Source organism: Anomalospiza imberbis, chromosome 5 (assembly GCF_031753505.1).
Source record: "Anomalospiza imberbis isolate Cuckoo-Finch-1a 21T00152 chromosome 5, ASM3175350v1, whole genome shotgun sequence".
Lineage (NCBI taxonomy): Eukaryota > Metazoa > Chordata > Aves > Passeriformes > Viduidae > Anomalospiza > Anomalospiza imberbis.
Genome location: NC_089685.1, coordinates 52,066,521 through 52,072,687, shown reverse-complemented (window position 1 = coordinate 52,072,687; position 6,167 = coordinate 52,066,521).

Below are 6,167 nucleotides of genomic sequence, written 5' to 3'. Positions count from 1 at the left end.
AGAGAGTAGAAGGTCCTTCTCAAGCCTCCCCAAGAAAACAGGAACAAACCCCAGCTTTCCCCGGGGCTGCCTCTGCAGTCCAACCTGAGCCACACCAAGGGAAACTGAGGGCTGTTTCTAGGGGCAGATCAGAGGTCTGGCTGCCACTGCAGCACAGGGGGAAACAGAGAGCAGTGGTCAGGAGACTAAGAAAGAAGCACCAGGAGTGAACCAGACAAGATAAAGACTGGAACAAAATGTCAGAGTTAGTTATGGGGACAGAGTGAGGAATAAAGAGAGAAGACTGGAGCTCGGTTTCATTGAAGCTGACATGAAGCTACAGTGTCCTCAGGAGGGGTACAGGCAGGCACTGATCTATGTGGTGACCAGGGACAGGACCCAGGGAATGGCTGGAGCTGTGTCAGGGGAGGGTTAGGGTGGATATCAGGAAAAGGTTCTTTCCCCATAGGGTGCTAGGGCACTGAACAGGCTGCCCAGGAAATACTCACAGCCCCAGGGCTGCCAGAGCTCCACGAGTGTTTGGACAGCATTCTCAAGCACAGGTTGGGATTCTTGGGGTTGATTCCAGGGCCAGAAGCTGGACTTGATGATTCTTGTGGGTACTCCAACTAAGTATATTCTATGATTCTGTGATCATTAGGAACTAGGAGTTTGCTCACAAAGGTGTGGAATGCAGTGGGCAAGTGCCTTGTGAGATTGTAATCAGATTAAAATGACTTGTGATTCAAATTGAAAGTAAAAGGCACAGATGCACTCAGTGCTTGCAAGTAAAGGGGGCTTAGTACTATAAAGCAAAACAGAAAGTGTGGGAGAATAAACACCTATTCTCTGGTTGCACATTCTCATTTCTTCACCTACACATGTGCAGGGCTTCCCCTCTGCTACTGTCACACTTACAGAAGAAAAATGTCATTATTTTTAAACCAAGTTTGTTACAGTAAAAGTCAGCAAAACATAGTGCGAGGGCCTTGGGAAAATTGTTCTGAGAAGAGCCTTGGTTTTATGGGAAAGCACCAGACAGAGAATTCTGTAAAAGGGACAGCTCTGGGGTCCTCGAGGTTTCCTGTGTCTGATCAAGTCATTCAGTGCTGCTGTGCTTCAGTTCCCAACAGCTGGGAGGGGGTGATCCGCAGTGATTGATCTCACACTCAGCGTCAGCTCAGGACTGTGCCAAGGGTGTGTTTTGGAGGTTGGGTTTGAGATTTCAATTCTGCTTGGTCTCTATTCTTTGTGAGCACCCATGTGCCTCATTCAGCACCAAGGGGGGTTCAGGTGGGCACACAAAGCCTCTGCCTCTCATAGACCATGCACTTGTTCCCTTCCTGCACCTCCCTGGAGCACCAGATTCACCACTCAAGTGCAGAACAAATTGATGGCTAAAGTACCACAGCTCTGCCTGCTGGTGCTGAGCCCCACATAGCAAAGGAAATTCTCAGTTGTGGAACAAGAGCACATGATGGGGGAATTGTTCAAGAATTAGGGTACACAGTGGGGTAAGGGATGTGTCTTTAGTCTTGTGTGTTTTTACATTAAATCATCACAGTAAAATACAGGAAGGGTTTAGGGAGGTCACATGTGCAGAAAAACTTTGGATTTTGGTACCTTGTGATAGCCAAGAAGGCAGGACATGAGGTCAAACTAAGGAGACTTGACCTTTTAAATGTGATATTGACCTGGATCCTTCTGTGTAAAGTGCTTTCTAGATAGACTGCCTATGATTATTTCATAGCTCCTGCCTTTCAGAGCTTGAAACCCTTCCAGTGTTTCAGCTGAACTTCCCAGCACACATTTCTGCTTCTGTCTCATTCAGGCCAGAGAGAAAAAATCATAGAAAGTCCTGGGTTGGAAGGAACCTTAAAAGATCATCTCAATCCACCCCCCTGTCATGAGCAGGGACACCTGCCACTATCCCAGATTGCTCCAAACCCTGTCAAACCCAGCCTTGGATGCTGCCAGGGATGGAGCAGCCACAGCTTCTCTGGAAAGCTTGTGCCAAGGCCTCACCACCCTCACAGGGAACAATTTTTTTCCTAATAGCAAATCAAAACCTCCCCTCTGTCAGTTTAAATCCATTCCCCCTTGTCCTGTCACTCCAGGCCCTTGTCAAGGGTCTCTCTCCATCTTTCCTCTGGGCTCCCCTCAGGCACTGCAAGGCCACAATGAGGTCACCCCAAAGCCTTCTCTTCTCCAGGCTGAACAACCCCAGTTCCCTCAGCCTTTCCTCCCAGCAGAGCTGCTCCATCCCTCTGATCCCCTTGGTGTCCTTGCTCTGGCCTGGCTCCAGCAGCTCCTGTCCTTCCTGTGCTGATCTCCAGGAGAAGATGGATGCCATGGATCTGCAGAACAGTTACATCAGGGCACTCCGCCTGATGGGAGCAAACCCAACAGGAAGGATGTGATCTTGCAGGATATGTTTGTCACATTACTTGAAGTTCTTAAGATTACAAGGGGAAAGACAGCTGTTTCACTCAGACTCCAAGCCTGGGGACTTCCCACTGTCTCAGAAGAGCAGTGCAAACACAAAAGGGTTTCAGAGCACTTAGAAAAGTGCCGCTGATGAGAGACGCAATGACTGAGCACAGAGCAAAGCTCTCTCAGTTCATTTAAATGTAGGGCTTAGAGCTTAGGAAAGGGGAGGTTTGAACCAAACCTATGTAAAACTCCTATGGAATTTAACAGAAAAAAATTATTACATATTGTGAAAGGTTATTGGGAATATATGTTCCCCTGAAAATATTTTGGGGGTTTTTCATTTATTTCCTTGAAATCTGTCCTCACATACTTCTGTGGATCCTCCTGGATTCATACCTATTACATTTCCCTAGACTTTTCCATGCAGACATGCAAACTGAAACCACAGAAAATATTTTCATGCACCCTCCACCCTCCAGAGCAAACCCACCACATTCTCCCTGACTCCAGCAAGGTGTGACGTGGCAGGCTCCTCAGAGGTGCCAGCCAGCTGCAGCAGGCAGAGAGGCAGCACAGCCTGGATGGAGGGAAAGAAAGCCAGCTTTTTGGGGAAAATCCTGTGTTCACTGCCTTTTCCCTTCTTTCTTTTGCAGCACAGCACTAAGTTGATAAATCCACAAACCTGACAAAGTTTATAAGACACTCTTAGCAGACACTGGTGACAATCCTAAATCTGAGGTGTCCAGAAGCTGGCAGATTCTGCTCTGGTGAAAGTAAATGCATCTCCTATTGGGACCAGAGGGAACTGCTCCCAATTACATTAATGCTGAATATGGCCCCTTTGGTGACTTATTTTTAATTGTTGGACATTGTTTAAAAAAAAAAGAAAAAAAGAAACTGGAAAAATGTGCATTCTATCAAGTGTTGTGAAACTGTGTGGGTTGGAGAAGGCTCAGTTTTTAATAAAGGAAACATTCATTGCATCCCATTTCAAGGACTTCCATTAGATAGAAAGGAGACAGGAAGCTGAAGCTTCGCTCTTGGTAGGTCTCCCTTTGCTACCAAAGAGCACTATTTTAAATAAAAAACACATAAAAGGAAACTGTGTAACTGTGGAGGCCAAAGAGGTTGCCTTACCTTTGCCAAGGTCAAAGCCTGGCATCACATTGAGTGTAAGAGTGTTGGGTGCTTCCTGGCGCTGTGGGGATCCTGACTGTGTCCCATTCACAGGAAAAGGTGTCAGACTAGCCTTTTCCAGCTGCTCTCAGGTTAATTTTCATAAGGTTCCTCCTATGGAATGTAAAAAAAAAAGTATTTTACAGGCAGATTTAAACTAACCTGAAAACTCAGCATATGCTCAGGCATACCCACAGACTTCAATCCTATTACAGTCCTATTATATTTCCAAAGGCATTTCCCACCAGGATGGTAAAGGCCTCTTGAGGTTTAGGTGTTGTTCATTCCTCCCAGCTTCCCTCGGCATTGCTTCCTACTTATTGTTTTCATCTGCTGGTCCATCCCGGCCTGATTTGTCATAATTTCATGTTGACATACTGGAGTAAGACAATTGCAGCTGCTCCCTCTGAAGAATGCAAACATGGATCTGTCATCTCCTCTCCCCTCCTGCCCTCCCCCTCCTGGGAGGGATGGATTTCTCCAGTAATCAGGGACCATGGCCACCAAGAAGTGGCCACGGTGTGTCTGAGCAGAGGGCTGGCAAATGATCCCCGGTCCCTGAGATCTTTTGGATATCCCAGTTTCTGCTGAGGCTAAATGCTCCCCCATCCAAGTGTGTGTGTGTTTATGCAGCAAGCTCGGGATGCAAACGGCATTCCTCTTATCATACAGAGAGAGGATGTGAGCTCATTCATAAGGAATCCCAGCTCTGGGGTGCCCCACTCACTTAATCCAAGCATCCCTTGCATGCTCCTTCTTCTGAGAGGGTGGAAGAAAAGCAAAGCACAGTCCTATTGGCTTCTAATAAGTGGGATAATATATTTCAGAGAGGAGCTCAGACAGGAGAGGAAATGAACTTGGCTAGACAGTCACTTAAAATATAAAAATAAAGGGGGGGGAATTTGCAAAACTCATTCCATTATTTCATGTAAATATACTTGGCTGGGTTAAGACAGGCTGATATAATAATAAGGTGCTGAATAAGAGAGATTTAGCAGTGCAGCACCATTTATTAGCCTGCTTGATAAAGAAACAAACATTCCAGGCCTGGCAGTTGCTGGCTGTCAAAATAAGGAAGAGTCTAAAATGTTGTGAGCCTCCGATGCTGGAAAAAGGCCCTGGGAGTGGTACAGCACCCAGATGGGCTCCCTGGGGCTCCCCCTGAGTGGAGGATCTGCTGGTGTGCTGAGCTTTGCACATCTGGGCTCAACACATCAGCAGTGTCTGTCAGTGTCTGACAGGAGGATGTGTGGCTACTGCTTGGGCTCGATCTGAGGACATTAAAAAGCTAGGAATGGTTCAGAAGGGAGCTGCCATGATCCTGAAAACCTGCTGTGAGACCAGAGGTGGCTGTCACCATAGGCAAAGAAGGAAGGTACCACCTGAGAGGGCTCACAGTCCAGGCTCACACAAGAAGCCTGTGGAATGCAAAGCACACAAGTGACCTCCGGAGCCTGGAATCAGAATCCAACCCATGACACTCACATTTCAATCTGAATTTTTGTCAGAAAACCATGCCTGAAATCATAGGATCACAGAATATCCTGGGTTGGAAAGGACCTACAAGGATCATCAAGTCTTACAGGTCCTGCACAAGCACCCCAACAATCCCACCCTGTGCCTGGGAGTTTTGTCCAAACTCTCCTGGGGCTCTGGCAGCCTTGGGGCTGTGACCATTCCCTGGGCAGCCTGTTCAGTGCCCCAGCACCCTCTGGGGGAAGAACCTTTTCTTGATATCCACCCTAACCCTCCCCTGACACAGCTCCATGCCTTTCTCCATGTTCCCATCTTGCTCCTGCACAATGCTGCAGTCACTGTCAGCAGGAACAGGATCATCTCTGTACAGTACTGAGTTAAATTGTTAAAAACAGAGACAGGTACACATTGCAGTGAATTAACTTTGCCAATGCACGGGATTTATCATGACTCCATGATACGATTCTGTTTAAATTTCCAGCTCCTGGAGAAATGCGGTGACATAAGCAACTCACTCATATTCTTTCAGTGAATCATCTGTGCCTGCTGTTGATGAGAAAGCTTAGAAATGTAACAGAAGATGAATGAAAACTGAAAAATGTGAACAGAACTTGAACTACTTCCTAAATCTCATTTTTCAGCCACTCCTGTAAATACTTGCAGCCTGAACTTTCGGCACTGGCAATGTTTCTTATGCTTCAAAGTGCAGGGTGCAGATCACAGTTTGACAGAATTAATGGGAATTTACTATCACAAATATGCAAAATTTAAGACTTGCAGTTTTGTAAGTGGTTTATAATTTTCAAAAATTATTTTAAAAACTTTTTTTAAAAAAATCTCATGATTCTGTGGAGCTGTTCCATTTTTTACTAATGTTTTCAGCCACATGACACCTGATAAAATTATTATTAAAGAATTTGAAGGGAAAACAAATTGAAAATTAGGATGATTGCAGAATATCTTTATTTATATTTCAATTCAGCTAGTAATTCTGCATACTATTTTCAAAACCTAATCTTGAATTAATTGAAAGGAGCCTCATTGTCAGAAGAATTCTGTTTCAGCTGTGAATATTCAGCACACAGAAAACCAAGTCCCTCTGA